The sequence below is a fragment of the Chenopodium quinoa genome, unplaced genomic scaffold (genome assembly GCF_001683475.1).
Source record: "Chenopodium quinoa cultivar QQ74 unplaced genomic scaffold, ASM168347v1, whole genome shotgun sequence".
NCBI classification, from domain to species: domain Eukaryota; kingdom Viridiplantae; phylum Streptophyta; class Magnoliopsida; order Caryophyllales; family Amaranthaceae; genus Chenopodium; species Chenopodium quinoa.
The window spans coordinates 2,868,840-2,887,242 of record NW_018742205.1 but is presented as its reverse complement, the minus strand read 5'-3'; the positions used below and the strand labels follow the sequence as shown (position 1 = coordinate 2,887,242).

Genomic DNA, 18,403 nt, shown 5'->3' with positions numbered 1-18,403 from the left:
TAGGGGTGTGCGGTGCCAAAATCAATTAAGGGTGTGCTACATCAATTTCCTCCGTCAATTATACGTAGTACTTCGTATTTTCTTTTTTAATTGTTTTTTTTGGACATCAGGTTAAAATAGTCAAAGTTACTCAAGTACAGATCTACAGACTTAACAAGACAATTAGTGTAGATTTTGCTTACCTTAGATGAAAATTATAAATGTTAGACTTCTAATTTCTTAAATTGTAAAATAAGAACTTAAGAAGTATATAAAGACATAGACTTTTGACATTATTCACAAACTCTATTTTGCTTAATTATTGTGATTTATTAATAAATAATTATGTGAAATATAATTATGTGAAATATTACGATTAACTTATATATTGACAAACGTAATATTCACTAAAAAAATAAAATAAAATGGTGTCAACTGATTTAGAATGAAAATTATGGAAGAACATGCATGTTGAAGACTTTAAGTTATGATTCGCCAGCAATGAGGTATTGCTTCTCTTCCCTCACTAATTTACCTTTGGTGCTTAGTCATGGAAGTCTTATTTTCATATTGCCATATCGGTGTTTAATAGGCTTAGTTCACGCCTTCCCTTAAAATTGACAATATTTTTAAATATAGATTCATATGAGTCACCATTCAAAGACGGCATGAATTGACCTAAATCGAAGGACTAATTTACTACCTATAGTCGTATTAATAGAAGTGGTAGTAGGCATTATTATTCATTAAATGTACAAAGTATTTTTTGAGAAACATGGACCAAGAGAATTGATTTATTTTTATTTTTTTTAAATTGATAATTCTAGTTACTTGCAAGATTAGCATGCAATATTAATTTTCTTGTTTCCTTGAGAGAACACCAAAAGTTTAACATGTATTGTTAGTTATTAAATATTCTATGGATTAACAAAAGTTGCTTTTAAATATTAGTGAAGTTATTAATCAAGGTCATTTTAGCCTTTTCTTCTTCTCCAAGGACATTTGCTAACACGACATTCACTCAAGAAGTAACTCAATTGTGAATGTCAACTAGTTTAAAGGTGTACTCTATAATTCAAGTGCTGAGAACTTAGAATGGATTTTATAACTTAACATTAGAGAAGAAAAATTAAAGTAAAAATTCAAAATCATACGGATTCCTAGTTATTACAGAACCCCCGTTCGTTCGAATAAGACCAATTAATGGTAGGTAGGTGCACACAAATCACCCTCAGTAGTCAGTTCCCTTCTTGTCAATAAGTACACAAGGTACTTTATGTCTGTCTCCATCTTTTGATACTGTTGTAATGGGATTATCCCACATGAACAACAAACAAATACACCAAAAGGCCTTCGTTTTTTAAAACATGATGATAACCGTCTCAACTAGTTTAGCTGATAAAATCTTAAATTGATCGTGATCTACAAATGCAACCAAAATGTATTAATGAGGGGGGGGGGGGGGGTGAAACCGAAGAAACGAGTTAGAGGCCATAGCTGCATTAGATGAGATAAATATATGTGCAAATGAACTCACAATCACCCCATCTAATACAAATTAGATGTTACACCACCATGTCTACAAGGGCTCAAATACACCTCCTAGTCAATCACAATCAATCATACTATCTATAAGCATCCTTTAAACAAATTGGGAATAGTTACACTAATCCCACTCTCACGTTTTTATCATTTGAAAGAGAAATACACCAAAAATCACAAGCACTTTCGTCATTTTTAGTGCTCAAGGTGATGTTACAGATGATGATGCCCCCATTGTTGCACTTTTTTGTTCAATGGATGAGGTATGTAAGCGCCAAGGCAACCAGCATCAACGCGTATGCTATCCCTTGATCAATACTTGTCCCTGAAAGGTACCAATTGATGAACACAAGTCAATTGTGTGCATAACATACAAGTAATCGGCTACTATTATTAATTGAAGTGGTTGAGTTGAGGCCTTGAGGGTGATGATTTTAACAAGTCTGTCAACTTCAACTATGATATACCAAGATTTTATTTGTACCAAAAGAAATTGTAAGCACATTGTAAAATCTTGGGTCTCATTTTCATTTTGATACTATAGTTTATTAGCAAAAGAAGTGGAGGAAGGTAAATCTTATCTAAATCTAAATCTAAATCAACCACCTTTAACAAACATTCCATCTGCTACTATTCTAATTTCCATCATAATTCAATCATATAAAATGTCTCCTTAGCTCAGGATTGAATCTCATCTACATCATTGTTCTCTTTACACCAAAAAAAAACCTCTATGATACACAAAATCACAAATAATACCATTGCTTAGAATTAAACCTTTTTTTCCCAATAAATTTCTCAAAAGTATTAAAAATTCAATTTAATAATCACCAAACCCCTCGGCTACTAAGATGCAATATTTAATGGAGTAGTAGTTGTTCAAAATTATGGGAACAAACCTAAAACTTCAATAAAATACTTCCCCTCTTCCAGTAATATTACAACAACTAGACTTTTGCAATATTCATCACGCTTGTTTGAACACATATTATGATTTATACGTAAAGTAAAATATAGTCATACTGGGTCTTGTTATATTCGTATTGTAAAATACTTTCACAATATCAACCTTTTATAATTTTTACACTTATATAATTATAGATATTTAACTTATAAAATGTGCTTTAGATGCATAATTTCATCCTCATTGCAATATTTGTGGAACGGAGGAAGTACCTTTTTATAATGGCTAAACAATCAATATGTATTGAATTTAAAGGGGGCAAAAAAAATCAAAACTTTCGTTCTAAAATATAAATTCTGGGTAACCAGATTTGTTTCCCCCAGTTTTGTCTGCAATGACATAGATCTACAAAACGCGCAATCCTAATAAAATGCAGAACATTAATACGTTCTTGTTTTTTACGAATGAATGTTAGGTGTTTGATGAAATGTCCCAAAGAAAACCCCAGTTTCAATAACAACAAAAAATTCTTGGATCTGACAACAACCCATTTTTACATTTTCACCATAGTTATTGGAAATGCAGAAAACCAACATACCCATCTCATAAAATTCAATCAAAGTTCAATAATTTCAACGAAATATTCACATTATTTAAATAAAAAATTTTAAAAAAAAGTAAATGAAAAATTACCGTCACTGGTAGGAGCAGGTGCGGGACCCGCAGCTTGAGCCTGAGCCATTGCAAAGATGAGAGAGAAAACAACCAATACAATGAACGAAGCCTTTAAAACCTCCATTGTTGTTCAACTCTTTTTTTTTTTCTAACTTTAAAAAAAAATTAATCTTTGGTTAATTATCTCTGGTGCAAGAAAAAAAAAATGCAGGGATCTCTACAGCCCCCCTCTCTCCTTAAAAATAAAGGGTAGAGAGTGGATTAGAGAGAGAGGTTGTAGAGAGAGAAAAAATGGAGGAAAGAGAGAAAGAGAGAGAGCACACAAAGTGTTTGATGAAATGCGTCAATGAAGAGGCAGAGCAGCATGTGCTGGGGGTAGAAGGAGGGGTCTTATAATTGTTTCTTGTGTCGGCTTTTTTACGGGGAGCCCACTAATTTCAGATTATTTTTTCGTTTTCCAGATTTTATTTTACATTTTATTTTTTGCTGTTTTTTTAATTTTTTAAAAAATATATTAATTTTTATTTTTTGGGAGGTTGAGAGAGGCATAAGGAGAGAAATTGGTGGAGGTCCATTCCTCTTTCATAGGGTTACAAACTTACAATGGAGTACTATAAATTTCATTCTATTAGTAGCAGGTTTTTTTTCTAAGGGAATTGGAGATTTTCTTTTTTCGGTGTTTCAATTAATTGATAATTTATGACCTATTAGACTAATTTAGATGTGACTTGAATTGAAGCTCTAACGGAGGAGAAATTTTTCTAACAATTTTTACTTGTTGCAATTTTGAGAATTTAGATTGATTGAACGCATAATGTTTCTCATAAATTTGTAAATTTCGTATCAATATAAAGTTTTATACTCTGTATCTTTAATTTTGACGTGTCTAATATCAATACTTTCATACATTTTTTGAAAAAAACTATTTCTTTTGATTCCAACACTTTTGAGATTTTTTTTTTTGTAAAAATTATTATTGATCGATTATTTTCATTTATATTCAGAGGATTGAATTAATTTATCAATCATATTGTTTTTGCTAGATACTTTTTTAAAATTGATTTTGAACTTGTATCATAATCTAAGCAACAATTTTGTTAAATTCAAAAATAAAGATGTTGTCACTTGTCATCATTGAGAAAATTATCTAGGTGCTTAAAAGAAGAATTTCAAATAGTTTTGGCTTCCCGTTGCCAGTGAAGCAATCAACAGTTACTTATTCACTTAATTCTAAATTTCTTTTTTAAAAGAACTAAATTCTAAATTTCTAATACAACTCATAAACACATTATTGGACTTTGTGGGATATACCCCTTACAAAAAAATCATTATCTTAGAGGGATACTACCTAATTCCAAAATGTCTATATTATTGCTTTTATATGATAAGTTTGTTGAATTTATATCTATATCTATAATTTAAACATGATTTTTAAAGTATTGCCAAATGATAATATTTTAGAAAAATAAAACTCTCTTATTTCATTGGTTCTATTCCTATTATAAATCCCAAGATGAACCATGAAATGTAAAGTAGTACTTCTAATTAGAAGTGACACGAGTATAGCTATTTTTTTTTTTTTTTTTTGATATGCTTATAAGATATGTTTAGTTTATGCAAACTCATCTACTAGATCTTATTTACTAATCTCAAATCAAGCTTAAATAGCTCATGAATCAATTTAAAATCATTATCATCGTTATTTGTTTCTTATATTATGACTTTAACTCTAGCTACCAAAATACGAGCTTATCATCCTAAAACCGTCTTATCAACATAAAATCTCGAAATTAGTCACGATTATTTAGAGGCGTTTAATTTAGTATCGAGAGGGTTAGACGGGGTGTCCATAAAAGAATATGAGGTTATTTGTAAAAATATATATATATATATATGGGGTGTCCAAAAAAGAAAAAGGCAAAGAATTGCCAGAGCAATTTGCAAAGGACATGTGATAAGGACTTTGGGCCATGTGACCGTTTGTTACCAAATATTTTGTTCCAATTTTTTAAAATTTGATAACGGCCAAAGCGGTCTTCATTCTCTCTCATTGTCATGGAGTTAATAATAATATTAATCCTTTTTTGCCTTGTTGTTTCCAGGATGGATCCTCTCTTTAACAGAAAATTGGACCATTTTACAACTCAATTTACTCAATCAAATTAAAAGATTATTTGTTTTTAATTCTATACTTTTGAAAAACAGTTCCATATACAATAATTTGGAGTTTGAAAATGTAATTATGATCAAAAGTTAGATAGTTTTGCGTATTCAATTTGATTCAACCTATTTCGATAGGAAATGAAAAAAATGTAAATATTATAATCATCGAATAAAGAGAAGAGTTCTACCTTCCAACCATGGATTTGAGCTCTCATGACTATCTTAATTATATTTGATTATCATATAGATTTTTTTTTTTTATATATTTTTTTTAAGTGTTTAGAGAGTCACAAGGGCGGGGGTGAGAATCAATCCAAGGATCTCATGGAATCGAGAGAAAAGCTCTAACCACTTGAACTATCCTTCACTCTCATTATCATATAGATTTAGATATGTGGTTGCTTACTTTTGTTTAAGAGGTTCAAAAATTAAATACGAGTTCTATTGGATTATCTAAAGATAATCTACTTACAATAAAAATCCACTCCAACAAAATTTCAGATTTCAAATTCAAATTCTAAATTAAAAGTCAATATCCTAACAGCTTCAAGCCTTCAACCTAAAAACATTAAATAGGTTTACGTTATTACAATCATTTTCTCCTAAATTACTTTTTGTTCAAAGTTTTGTTAGCATGACAATAACCCTAAAGCACATAATGCGTATTAATAGAAAAGAGCAAATATTCGATTTACTTTTGTTTGAGTCCAATTCATCCTTATTGGGCTAATCCACAAATGATTCAATTATTAGCGCAAAGAAGGTTCAACCCTCTTTCAAGCATGCCAAGTCAGTCAGGCCCAGTCAACTTGTCAAGCCCACTTGACTTCAAGGTCCAGTTTATCTATTTGAGCAAGGTATAAAAGCCTTTACTTCTTTCTCTCTCAATTCATTCACTTCAAGCCTCAAGCAATTAATTCTCTTGCATAGTTTTCTCTCTCTAGAAACACTGTACCGAATTTAGCATCGAAGGGGCCATGCTCGACACAACCCCCGAGGCCAGTTTATGTGTGTTTGCTGTGCAGGAAACCCTCGTCCCAGTCATCACTTGGGCCGAGTCCAGTCTTAAGCCCACAAGAAAGGTCGAGACGAAGGACCCATTGTTTTCACCCGAAACAATTTGGCGCCGTCTGTGGGGAAGGCATTCAAAAAATCAATTATCATAGCAATATGACTAAGAGCGAAAGAGTGCCAAGAGCGCCAAAAATAACGACCCTTCTTCCTCGAAGAAAGGCCCAACATCCTCGAAAATAAGTCCATCTCCCCCCTCGAAGAAGTGTATGCCTTCTTCCTCATTTTCGGAGGCTACCTCATCTGAGAAAGCCACGCCGGAGATATCACCTCACAACTCTAGTCAGTCGTCCAACTCTTGGCGGCCGAGCCAGTCAAATGCTACGAGTCCAACTCCTAGTCGTCATTCCCAATCTCGTCCAATGGGGATGCCCTAAACGGGTCCCACTACGGAGGAGATGGCAAGAGCCCTTGTAGTCCTCATGGACTTCATGAAGGCTAAGGCAACCTAGTAGCTCCCACCTCTTGCTCCTTCGATGCACGCTAACACTTTTGAGTAGCCGAGAATCCTAAGAAGGAGAATTGGTCAAGGAGAGGGAGAACGAGTTCCATCCCATAGGGAACTCGAAGAAAATTGGGAGGAGGACACCTAGAGAACTGAACATGAAGGGAAAAGAAACCCCTAGTTCTTCCAGGAGTCCGAACCCCGAAGCTTCAAAAGCAACAACACCGCTTCCACGCGCGCGGCTAAAGCCTGCTCGCCAAAACGTCCACGAGCGTATCCGCCCAAGGGAGGGGAACGTGCACAGTCGCCTTACCTACCCCAAAGGAACCGCGCCCTACCCTGCACCGTCCCAGCCGAGGACGAACACCACTTCTACCTCTCTAAAGAGGGGGAAGCGAGGTCCCATCGGCTGGGAACAAGGGGAAAGTCGTGATGGTTCCCTCCAGTTCCCCATTCCAGAGCTGGATTCTGGAAGAACGAGTGCCGACGATGAAAATCCCGGCACACATCACGTATGACGGTACTCCGGATCCGAAGGACCATATTGCCTCCTACGAGGGGCACATGTACCTGAACCCCAGGTCCGAATCGACCTGGTGCAAATACTTCCCAATCACTCTAAAAGGTGTTGCACAATCGTGGATAACCAAAGGAGTGAAGGAAGGCTCGATAACCGATTGGAAAGACCTTTTCAACAAGTTCAAGTGCAAGTTCTCTACGGCAAATCGTCGAGAGAAAACAACTACAAAGTTCATGAGCCTGCAGCAAGGGGAGTGTAACACCCTAGAAATTCCTTTCCTTTAAAATACCTGTTTTACTCTTTTTAAAATACGAAATAGGAAATTCTAAGACATTACCGCCACTGTGAAAACGGCTAAGGCAATTATCAAAGACTCAAAGTGGAAGACTCACTTTAAAAATCATTCAAAACAAGTTAACTTAAAAAGTCAAACCAAACGAAAGTAAAGCCAAACAAAAGTTAAATAAGGCCAACCTATAACTTGGAACCATTGTAGGCCCTTATCAAAACCCAAAACGAATTTTAAAAACCTTTGTGTTAGTCTCACAAGAAAAATATATGATAATCAAAACAATAAACCACATCATATTCTTATAAAAACTAAGCATGATTCGCTCTTCACTCATGCCCATCATGAATATGCTTCATCACCTAAAAAACTTCTCTTTAGTTTGTCCCTATTACTCGCCATTAGGAATGGGTTGTCGTAGGACCAAGATAAAGACAAGGCCAAACAAACATACAAACACACAGTCAGCAATGCTGAGTACATAAACGTAAACAGTACACACTAACATGCTTTCATCCTATCAACACACAACTTACCTTATTACACCTGTTACAAGCATACAACATTCCAAACGACCAACCAATAAATAAATGAATTGCTTATTTAATTTGATTAAGCATCGAACGGGTTACCCACCAAATCCCTGCCCCAAATAAATTGAGGTAAACTACACCGGGAGTTAACTGAGTAGGAAAATGCCACATGAAAGTGACTGGACGTCCTGCGCATAAAATAAATAAAGGAAAATACAGCGTCCTGTACTCCCAGTAGAAGTTATGATCAAATATAAAGTCACATAAATCCCCTCATATGTTCATACTCAAGGATACACGTTCCAAGAGTTTTGGTGCGTAATCTCTTTCACTTTACGTGATTTACATAATTTTAGACTTGGTGATGACTCTCAAACCATAATACAATCAATCATAATAATCATTCAAGCAATCAAACACACCAATTTAATTCTTGAATAAATAGTGACTTGTGGAACACTTTTAACTACCTCGGCGTTAAATAACACCTTAAGCGCATAAAGCACCGCATATCCTATCTCTCGTTGTTTAGAACACATTAAGTGCACTTAGGCACAACAATACATTTTATTCCTGTGTACTAAGACACTTAATAGCTCAATTCCCATGCTTAAAGCATCAATAAAAATTATACGAACCATAATAAAATTTTCTTTATATATTCCAAACCAAATCAAACCTTTAGTTTAATTAAACATGCTCTCAATCATGCCAATAATAAAAGTGTGGTTCATATTTAACATGCCATCATAATTAATTCCAATCATCAATTCACCACAAATAATTCATACTTCACAAATCAATCACCAACATCAATCCAATCAACAATTCCAACCAATACCTATCATGATACTACCTTGGAATTAATTAAACAAAGCCTAGCATGCTTCTATACACTTAAATAATTACCGAGTACGCGAACGTACCTCGAGGATGATCTCAAAATCGCCACGACTACATGAAATCACTCACTTCGTAATCTCCTACAACCCAAAATTACAAAGAGACATTAATAACTATTCAATATAAATTTCCAGCAATATATACACTCTTTAAATCACTTATAAACCCTCTAAAACATGTTGAAAATTAATTTAAAACCCTACTTTCATTCCCAATTAATGGGTAATTAAAAATCCTTTCAAGAAACATAATTCTAACTTTTATATAAAAATTCTAGCTTTATAAAAACATGTAAAATTGCTGTAATTATGTTTAAAAACACCTATTTCAATAATTTCAATCATCTACAATCAATTCCCATCAATCTACATTAATTTAGAAACCTAGGGTTTTAAATTCAAAAATAATCTGAAAATTATATACATAATAATCATAATCAAACATCATGAAAATCATCACAAAACCCAAAAATAATAATTAAATCAAGGTTAGAATTATATTGAAACAAAGAAGAGTTTTTTTTTTTTCCTCTCTCTCTAAATAGACACAACCGCACGACGGGAGGGGGATGCTTCCGCTCTCCACACCGGCGGATGCTACTGTCGGCTATTGCTGGCGGCGGTGGCCGATTGGTAGGAAGTGGTGGTGGCTGCTGATCACCATGTGTGTGTGCGTGTGATGTGTAAAATAAACGGGGGGGGGGGGGAATTAAGGGAGAGAAAATAAGATGAGAGAGAGAGAGTTTACCTTTGGGTATTCTCCACCCTGGGCAAGATCTAACTTTCTCATAAGATGGATATTTATATCCCCTATCAAAACCCTCCTAACCTTAAATGCCCTTTCTACCCTTAATGATCCCTTCTCCTAATCAAACTAGTCATTTGTCTTCCTTTAAAATTCCATTAACTTTAAAACTTCCTTTTATAAAATAATATGCGCCAAAGATTCTAAATAATAAAATATTTTCAAAGCAATTAAATAAATAAAAAATGGACCCTTAATTAAAATAAACCTTTTTAAATTAATAAAATACCATAAATAATTCATTTCAAATTAATACTTTATAAAATAATGATTTAAATTAAAATACGTATAAAAATACGGGGTATTACAGGGAGGACGAAAACCTCCGAGACTACCTAACTCGGTTCAGCAACGAGTCGTCCAGAATTACAAGTCTGGACCAAGGGCTAGGCGTTTCCGCGTTGCGGAACGGACTGCGAATTGGGCAATTCCTTGACTTCATGGTCATGCATACCCCGCAGACCTTGAAGGAAGCCCTTGGCGCTTCGGATAAATACATTCGAGCCGAGGAATGGAACAAGACCAAGTCCTAATCTCAAACTGGGACTAGTAAGGCAAAAGGACAACCGTCCAAAGGTCAGAGCCGCAGGAAAGGGAAGGCGAAAGCCTCAGAACTGTCCTCGGCAGCTGAGCCGAAGAAAGAAAAAACCCCATTCGTAGGAAAATACGAATCATACACTCCTCTCACCCATCCGCGTGCTAAAATCTACAGCATAACGAAGAACGAAGAGATACCGAGGCCACTTCCATTGTGGCATCAAAACAAAAATAAAGACCAATGGTGTGAGTTCCATGAGTCTCTTGGACATCACACCGAGGACTGTATCTAGCTGAAAGATCAGATCGAGGATATGGTCTAAAAGAGGTATCTGAAAAAATATCTCGTGGATCGCTGTGAAGAGAAAAAAGCCGAGAAAGACTCTCGGCAACAATTTGATTTTAGCCGGAAGAGAAACAAGACTCGAGACAAAGAGAATCCTGATAACCTTGTCATCTTCGGGGGGACGAGCTTTCGCAATGTCCGAAAACGCCACTTGAGGGGTCTAACCCACCAATTCTGCCACGCCTCCATTCGAGGTCCAAAGTCTCCGGTGTCGAACATCACGTTCAAAGCCGAAGACTGCCGAGGGGTGGCATACCCCCATGATGACCCGCTGGTAATCATTACGGGGATCGCAAACCACAACGTCTGGTGAACCCTCGTCGATAGTGGTAGCGGGGCAAACATCCTCTTTTGGGATGCTTTCGACCAGCTGAAGCTGCAGACCAAAGACCTGAGCTCGGTACCCTACCCGGTGTCTAAATTCAATGGGTCTGCAACATAACCAGATGGGAAGATCACCCTTTCCGTCACCATTGGCAGAGACCGAGCAGCTCGGAACGTGATGACCGAATTTTTGGTCATGGACGTTCCATTTGTCTACAACGTGATCATGGGGCGACTCATGATTCATCAGATCCAAGGAGTGGTCTCCACATATCATCAAATAATGATATATGTTTCTGACGAAGGGCACTCCGAAAGAATTCAAGGGAGCCAAGAGGCTACCTAGAAGTGCAATTACCTCAAGCCATCTAAATAGCGTCGTGAAGACAAGGATGATGAGGAGAAAGAAAGAAAGAGAAAAGGACTGAAGCACTAAGAAGCAGAAAGGCTTAAGTGCTTCGGCCCAAGGGACCCTTTCCCAAGAAAAATCAAAGGGGAAAGGAAAGGCTGGCTCCTCATCCGAAGCAAAAGATTCGAAAATCCAACCGAAGTCTGGGACGCCTGCTGACATTGACAGCAGCCCGGATTGTGAAGAGTCCGGTTCCAAAGCAATGAAGCTGGACTAGCAGACGAAATTAATTGAGTTGACCGGAGGGGACTCAGAAAAATGTGTCAGCATCGGGCTCGGACTTGATCCGAACATCCTAGTTGAACTTATCCAACTCCTTCGGGACAACCGAGATGTGTTCGCTTTCTCAACCGCAGAAATGCCTTGAATTGACCCGAGCCTCATCTCTCACAAGCTGAACGTCGACTTGTTAAGCAAAAGAAGTGGAATTATTCCGCTAACAAGAACCAAGACATTGCAGCCGAGGTCAAAAAACTTTTAGAGAAGGCTTCATCGAACCTTGCATGTATCCGGAATGGTTGACCAATGCTGTAATGGTTCAGAAGGCAAATGGCACTTGGAGAATGTGTGTTGACTTCACGGACCTAAATAGGGCATGTTCGAAGGATTTCTATCCCTCGTCGAGGATCGATCAGCTAGTCAACTCGATAAGTGGCCATGCTTTACTTAGTTTCATGGATGCATTCTCGGGGTTTCATCAGATCTTCATGCACCCCGGCGACTGAGCAAAAACTTCATTTGTTACGAAAGCCGGGGTGTACAACTACAAAATGATGCCCTTCGGATTGAAAAATACCGGGGCAACATATTAAAGGCTGGTTGATCAGGTCTTCGCCGAGCCAAAAGGGCGTAACATGAAAGTCTATGTTGACGATTCCATTGTCAAGAGAAAAGAGGACAAAGACCATGTTGTAGACCTAGCCGAGACCTTCGCCACCCTAAGGAAACATCAAATGAAGCTGAATCCGAAAAAGTGTGTCTTCGGCGTGAAGTCAGGCAAGTTCTTCGGCTTCATGGTCAGCAAAAGGGGGATTGATGCCAATCCCGCCAAAGTACAAGCAGCGCTCGATCTTCCCGAACCGAAAACAAAGAGGGATGTTCAGCGTCTCACCAAGAGAATGGCAACCCTTTCTAGATTCATCTCCAGAGCTTCGGACAAAGGACTACCCTTCTTCAAGGCCTTGAAACTCCCAAAAACAAAAGAGCTCATCTGGGAAGACGAGCAAAAAGAGGCCTTCAAGCAGCTCCGCGAGCACCTCGCTCAACTCCCAATGCTGGTATCCCAGCCGAAGGAGAAACCTTATACTTATACATGGCAGTTAGCCCTGCCACTATAAGAGCGGTTCTGCTGAAGGAAGAAGATAAGATCCAAAAGCCGATCTCTTTCATCAGCCACACTTTGACGGATGCCGAGACTCGCTACCCCCTACTTGAGAAAGTTGCATATGCAATAGTGGTAGCCGCTCGAAAGCCGAGGCCCTATTTTGGTTTGTTATCAAATAGTGGTCTTAACTAATCAACCACTGGAAAAAGTTCTCGGCAAAGTCAAAAAATCTGGGAGGTTGGCAAAGTGGGCCTTCGAGCTCACCAAGTTCAGCATCAGCAACCAGTTGAGAACAACCATCAAGGCACAATCTCTAGCGGACTTCCTTGCCGAATGCTCATACCAGGAAACGCTAGACGAAGAAAAGAAGACCTGGACCGTTTTTACGGATGGATCCTCCACCGTAAATGGTTCGGGAGCGGGGGTAGTACTTACCTCGCTCGAAGGCAAGTCCTTTGAGTATGGGCTCAAATTTGCATTCCGAGCTTTGAACAACGAAGCAGAATATGAGGCGACAATTGCTAGCCTAGAGCTGTGCATATCATTGGAAGCCGAGCATGTCTGTTTAAAAACAGACTCTCAGCTTGTCGCAAATCAGATCCGAGGCGGGTATGAGGCGAAAGACACTACAAGAAAACAACTTGATTCCGACGGAAAAAATCCGTCGAAAACATAGGAAATTCCGTCGAAAAACGGTCTTCCGACGGAATCAGTCTGTCGCAAAACCATTTGTAGGAAATTCGACCTTTTACGACGGAAATTCCGTCGGAAGGCTAGTTTCCGACGGATTTAATTCTGTCGGCGTTGTTTTTTACTTTAATTGAAATTCCGTCGTAATTTTCCAACGGAAATTTCCAACTGTATATTCTGACGGAAATTTCCGTCAGAAAAATCAATAGAACGTCGGAAAAATCAATAGAAAAAAAAAACCATCCCCACCCACCCCTAACCCTTACCTTACCCTGTCCAAACCTCCCCCACCCCACCCACCCTGTCCAAACCTTCCCCACCCCACCCACCCACCCACCCCTGACCAGACCCCCACGCTACCCCACCCTGTCGAGCCACCACCACCCCCCCTAACCCACCCACCTAGAAAAACGAAAAAAAAATTACCAAATCGAAAAAAATAAAAACGTAAAATCCGAAACAAAAATTACCACAAAAACAAGATCTAAACCAGTAAATATGCATATTAGATCTGAATTTCAATATATAAAAAAAAAACGACAATTCACTATTATCATTACAAATATCTAATAAATTATAAACTACAATTACAACTACAATTACAAAAATAATTAACTATAATCATAAATGTTCAAAAACAAAACAAGATCTACAATTTAACCTGAATCAAAACTAGATCTACAGAAAAGCCTTGGTGTTGTTGCGACGGTGGCCGTTATTTCGCGGTGGTGGTGTTGTTTTGGAAACGTTGAGATGCTTGCACGGTGGTGTTGTCGCGGCGGTGGTTGTTGGTTGTCGGTGCTGCTGGTGTCGTTGGTTGTTGGTGTTGGTGTCGGTGCGGTGGTTGAAGAGGACGAAGAAGGAGAAGGAAGAAGAAGAGGAAAGAGGACGAAGAAGGAGAACGAAGGAGAAGAGGAAAGAGGACGAAGAAGGAGAAGGAGAACGAAGGAGAAGAGGAAAGAGGACGAAGAAGGAGACGGAAGGAGAAGGAGAAGAGAGAGAAAGAGTGCGCGGAGGAGAGAGAATGAAGGAGGAGAGAAGATCAGAGATGAAGAGAAGAGGAAAGAGGAGAGGAGAGAGAAAGAGAAGAGAGGCAGAGGAGAGGAGAGGAGAGAGAAAAGAGACGAGAAACAGGAGGAAGAGAAGGAGAGAGAAAGAGAAATGAGAAGGAGAGAGAAAAGGGAAGGAGAGTTTAGGGTTTGGTTTTTTTATATTATTAAATTCCGATGGATTTTAATTCCGCCGAAATGTAATTTTTCGACGGAACATTCCATCGGAATATTCCTACGGATTTTAATTCCGTCGGTAATTTTAATATCCGACGGAATATTCTGTCGGAAACCCTTATATGCCAACAGATTTTTATTCCGTTGGAAATTTCCGATGGAATTTCCGACAAAATGGAAATCCGTCGGAATTTCTGACTTTTCCGACGGAATTACGTGTCCATCAGAAACAGTCCGTCGAAAATCGGCCTATTTCTAGTAGTGAGAGCCCTCAATGATTCCTTACCTCGCAAAGATCAAAACGATAATTGCGAAGCTGAGAACTTTTGAAGTCGAGCTGATCCCAAGGGGTCAGAACGCACAAGCCGATGCACTCTCCAAACTTCCAAGTTCGACTATGACTGAGCTGAACTGTTGTGTTTATGTGGAGGTGCGGCAAGAAAGGAGTGTTGACGAAGCACTTGAAATTTGCTGCGTCACACCCGAGCCGAGCTGGGTGGACCCCATCCTAGGTTACAAACTTCGGGGAGAAATTCCCGAAGATAGAAGAAACCTAGTTCCAAGCTAAAGAGAATCAGCTCAAGATTCATCATCTTCAGAGGAGAGCCACTGAAAAAATCCTTCTCAACCCCACTGCTGCAATATGTGAGACCAACAGCCCCCAATTATATCCTTCGAGAGATTCACCTCGGCATCTGTGGGAACCACATTGGTGGGAGAACTTTGGCCCACAAGGCATTGAGGGCATGGTACTACTGGTCCACCATGGTGTAGACACCTGATTGTGTCTCCCCAAAACCAAACCCAGTGATGAGTACCTTTCACGTCTTTGATTATCGAGTTAGGTGAAGAGTTGAAGAGTCTCGTGCAGTTCCCTTTAGTGTTGACCATTTCTAACCTTTCTTTAAATGTTTTTAGCCAAAATAATTCATTTTGTGTCCTTAAAATCATTCTTTTCGTGTCCTTTTTATAAAATCGTCTAAATAAGTTTATTTTGGTCCATAATCTGGGTCCAATTATTGTTTAGTTGGATGGGGTTTGAAAAGAGCTTTCCAACGATATATTATAAGCCCAAATCTGAGTTATAACGAAGAAGTTATGGCCAAAGTACTGAACTGGGTCCAAACCGAGCCTTATCTACGGACCCAATGATCATGTAGAGGGTCCATTTATCTTAACTGTATTTCTAAAACCATTAGGATTTATCACAAGTTTTTAGAATTATCTAGAAGGTTGTTTTGAGTCCTAAATCCCTTAGGATTTATTATTAGCTTCTAGAATCTTCTAGAAGGTTCTAATTTATCCTGTTTTTGAAAAGATAAGAATTTTATATCAGATAAAACATGTGTTTTTAATAGATTTAATTCTGATAAAATAAGGATAAGTACGGACATTCGATTAACCTAATTTGATAGGAAGTCGGATTCCGTACGGATCTTAACTTCTGAAAAGCATCGCGTAGCGATGGAATCATTGCACAGCAATGCTAATATCACACAGCGATATAAGCATCGCGACGCGATGAAAAGTGTTTTACTACGAGTCAGATTACGACTCCTTTTCTGATCTTTTCCATCGTTTTTTTTCCTATAAATAGGGTCGTTTTCATCCGTTTTCATTTACCAACAATCATCATCTAATCCTCTCTCTAAGCTTTAAGCTTTTTCTCTTTCTCTTTCTTGGCCTTAACCTAAACAGATCACATCATACGACCTTTGCGAGACTTGAATACTCCAAGCCCTTCTCGTAGTTACGTTCGACCTCGACGTGACAAGTTGGTATTTCTGAGGGTTTGGTCCCTAATCTTTATTTCAATTCTTATTTGATTAATTTCTTTCTTGAAATTACTAACGTGTGTGTTGTTTTGATAGAAAAAGGTACGAGGCTTCAAAGTGAGTAGATCTTCTATCCTTATTCCTTTGATATAGAAATCATGCTTAGAATATTATTTTAATTATTAGTATCATTTTAGGATGTTTAGTATCATGTTAGGATGATACTAAATCATGCTTAGTATCATGTTAGATTATTTTTTTAATATTTAGTATCATGTTAGGATGTTGATTTTAATTTCTAGTATCATGTTAGGATGTTGATTTTGAATTCTAATATCATGTTGCTTTCCAGTATCATGTTTAGGCTAAAGCTTTTATTTTTATGATTTAGTGGCATGCTAGGGTTTGTTATTAATCCATTTAGTATCATGCCTAGGATCTTGCTAATGTTATTTTGGAGATATTGCTTTATGATGATGATATGTTGTGTCAATTACAATTATTATGTTACTTGATTATTCATGATTTATTGTTATTGCTTGATCACACCCCTTTATTGCAGGTTAAAGGGAATTTGTACTTAAATCACGCTAAATAAGATAATTGATAATTTGTTTTAGACTATTATGATTTTAATTTCAAGTGATCGCCAATAATAGATTTATTTGTGCATTAATAATCAACCAACATAGAATAAACAGGTTTAGGATTAACTTGTTGGATGTATGTTGATCGGAAAGCGCACATGAATATCATAAGAATTACGTAGAGGCCGATTTAGGTCGGGTTCAATCTCTTTTAGGTTGGATTCGTACCATCATCCCTGAATATCCAGTCATGGTTTCGGACCGCTATGGAGTTAGCGATCTCCGTGATCGTGAATGGGGTGTAACCTTCACACCCGTGAACGGTTTACAAGTTCCTAAAACTTGTTGGTTACTCTTTTGCTCTAGCTTCTTTCCCTTTGGACGCCACCATGCTTCGATGCATGATCATAGTAAGGCTCAAAGTTGATGTTTGAAATATTCCCTACACATGGTCTTGGATGCTAAGGAGCTGGTCAAAAAGTGCGAGAAATGTAAAAAATTCGCATCAGTTATCCATCAGCCAGCCCGAGATCTCCAGCCGATTCTAAATCCTCTTCCATTTTCTCAATGGGGGATGGATATCTTAGGGCCATTTCTAGATGCTCCGTACCAAAAAAGATGGCTAATAGTCGGCATTGACTATTTCAGCAAATGGATCGAGGCCGAGGCAGCCTCGAACATCACTGAGAAAACTGTCAGGAAGTTCATTTGGCAGAATATCATCACTTGCTTTGGAATTCCGAAGGTCTTTGTCTTCGATCATGGGAGGCAATTTGACAATCTGCCGCTAAGGCGGTACACTGACCAATTCGGCATCAAATTGACTTATTCTGCAGTATGCCATCCGCAGAGTAATGGTCAAGCTAAAGCAGCGAACAAGGAGATTCTCAACGCACTCAAGAAGAGGATCAAAAGTCCAAGTGGATAGAGGAACTCCCTGGAACCCTCTGGTCACTTCGGACAATCGAAAAAGAGGCTACGGGAAATTCGCCATTTGAGCTGGTGTATGGATCCAAAGCCGTTCTTCCAGTGGAAATAGGCATAGAAAGTCTGCGAGTGCACCACTTCTCAGCCGAAGAAAATGAGCAACTCATGAAAGATTCCCTCGATTTTCTAGACGAGGTCAGAGATCGGCAAGAGATATAATGGCTGAGGAAAGAATCAGCAAGTTCTACAACCGAAGGGTCAACGCATAACCACTTAAAATTGGGGACTTTGTTCTTCGAAATGTTGCAGCAGTACAAAAAGGCTGCATTCATGGGAAACTCTCATCCACTTGGGAGGGACCCTATGAAATTTATGGTGGCTTCAACCTGAAACCTACCGATTTCGCCAGTTGGATGAAGCCGAGCTAAAA

At 38.1% G+C, this 18,403-nt stretch overlaps 1 long non-coding RNA gene across 1 annotated transcript; it reads right to left on the bottom strand.

Moving 5' to 3' along the window:
* Nucleotides 1-1,457: 1,457 nt before the first annotated feature.
* On the bottom strand, nt 1,458-3,943 carry LOC110729258. Its single transcript, XR_002512868.1, has 2 exons — nt 3,119-3,943; nt 1,458-1,846 (listed from the first exon to the last, which is right to left on the bottom strand). It is a non-coding gene; the product is annotated as an uncharacterized LOC110729258 (long non-coding RNA).
* Between the last annotated feature and the right edge of the window lie 14,460 nt (nt 3,944-18,403).